General features: G+C 45.5%; 1 protein-coding gene across 3 annotated transcripts in view; it reads left to right on the top strand.

Moving 5' to 3' along the window:
* Positions 1-2,080, top strand: part of lrch4 (leucine-rich repeats and calponin homology (CH) domain containing 4) — an 80,997-nt gene that overhangs the window by 30,183 nt on the left and 48,734 nt on the right. Inside the window, exon 1 of one of the 3 annotated variants that reach the window (XM_008434914.2) lies at positions 960-1,035. The exons of the other annotated variants lie outside the window; for them this stretch is intronic. The gene's annotated coding sequence lies outside the window, so the exon portion shown is untranslated. Of the gene's footprint in view, positions 1-959; positions 1,036-2,080 lie in introns of those variants that run through there. 3 annotated transcript variants of the gene reach the window in all.

Raw genomic sequence — 2,080 nt, 5'->3', positions numbered from 1 at the left:
GGTTCCTTCCCCACCAGAGAGGTGACGTTCCACGTCCCAAGAGCCAGCTTCTGCAGCCGAGGATCAGACCGCCAGGGTCCCCTCTTTTTGCTGCCATCCATAGCACAATGCACCCGACCCCTTTGGCCCCTCCGACAGGTGGTGAGCCCATCGGAAGGGGGACCCACGTCTCCTCTTCGGGCTGAGCCCGGCCGGGCTCCGTGGGTAAAAGCCCGGCCACCAGGCGCTCGCCATCGTGCCCCAHCTCCAGGCCTGGCTCCAGAGTGGGGCCCCGCGTCCGTGCGAGGGAACGCCAGATCCAATGTTTGTGTCCATCATAAGGGGTCTACAAATTATTCGAAGATATTATAAGATATTCGAATAATTATTGCGAAGATATTCGCAATAATTTGCGAATATCTTAGCAAATTTTTCGAAGATATTCATTTGCCTCGAAATTGGTGTAATCTGACCCATTTATATTTGCCTAATTTGTTGAATATCTTCCAGCAGGAGTGCAGCAATAAAACACCTGTTTTTCCCAGATTTATTTGCACTTCATTTACTTCATATGTTTTATTGTGTTCATGAACTTTCATGCACTTTTCCTTGAAGTTAACTGCTGAAGCAAAACGATGTTCAGGCTTTACTTTAGATCCACTGCTTGCTACTTGTACAGAAGGATGTTAGGATGTTACCACTTGTATATTTGGCAGGCTTAGTGAATGTTGCTACGGAGACAGTCAAAGGTTCCAGTAGGTCTGCTCTGAACTGTTAAGGCTCTCTGTATAAAAATGTGGCTTTCTGTGCCCCTTCCACTTGGTCAGCTGGCTCCCTCCTATCTGAGGCTCATCCATGAGCTTCTGCAGCCATTCTCTAAAACACATAACATATACATGGTACAGACCAATGAATAATTACTCATTACTTCATCAGTCACATTATTTCAGAATTCTAACTGTTTTCTAGGGATCTGACTGTTTTACACTAATGGAGCTGTAGATCTGCTTTGGAGTAGCAGAGGAAAGATTTGGTGGTTTGTGTCACTAGGCTGAGGTAAGGACGCGGATTACATAACATCAGCAGAAGTATGAGAGAGCTGTTGGCTTCATTGTCTTTTAGAAAGATTCAGCTTTCCTTTTCTTCTGTTGGGTGCAGAGATGTGCTTACTGGTAAACTGTGGAGGTCAGTGGGTCAGTAGTGATTTAAGTGTCCATGGTAGAACCTTCACTACTGCAGCCTGTAATTAGACTCGGTGTTCTGCTCTGATGGAAAAGTCCTCCTCTTCGTGCTGATCCTTTGACATTCCGTGACTTCATTATCCCTTTCCACATTGTGAAACATGACATCTACTGGGAGACCTGGAATCCGGCCGAACATCAAATAGAAAGGCGCATAACCAGTTGACTCATGGGCAGTGCAATTGTAAGCAAAAGTCGATGTTAATAACTCTGCTACACATGCAGCATACTAGCCAGTTTATTTAACATATTTGTTTTCAGTGGATGCAAAACGCACCGATTAAAATCCAAGCAATTACTTGACTTGCCAATTCACTCTCCCGCGGCGCTCCAAGACATGCGCAGTGGTTTTCTCTCAGCGGCAGAAGATCTGTCTAATAGTCAGTAATAGAATAGCGCTGCATAAATCATCAGAAATCCAATGGTCACAGCTAACTCAGCAGCGCTTCGCTTTCATAGACATGGGGACTACGTCTAACTTTTTTGTCACTTAGAAAAGTATCTCAAAGAAAGGTTAGCTCCGTTGACGTGATGTTGACTGACTTGTCGCACATATGAGACAACGCTGTGTCCAAAAGTCTGTAATGTAGTGATGCGATATTCAGGAGCAGTACGATTCTTCTGCACGGGTTTTTACTTATTAGATAGGACTGGAGTGTCACTGAGAGCCGTTGTTCTATCAGATTACCATACGCTGTCAGAATAGCATACATCAGAGTTTCCCAAACTGTGGCGCCGTGCCATGGACCTTACCAAACTCCGCCCAGAAACGCCCCTCGAAAGTCCCACGTGACTTCATGTCTCACATTAACCTCCTCGCAGAGCTTAGCTTCTATGGGATTTTTCGTTTCGACTGACTC

This window comes from Poecilia reticulata, linkage group LG18 (assembly GCF_000633615.1).
Source record: "Poecilia reticulata strain Guanapo linkage group LG18, Guppy_female_1.0+MT, whole genome shotgun sequence".
In the NCBI taxonomy this organism is placed as follows: domain Eukaryota; kingdom Metazoa; phylum Chordata; class Actinopteri; order Cyprinodontiformes; family Poeciliidae; genus Poecilia; species Poecilia reticulata.
This window is presented reverse-complemented; position numbering and strand designations above follow the sequence as displayed.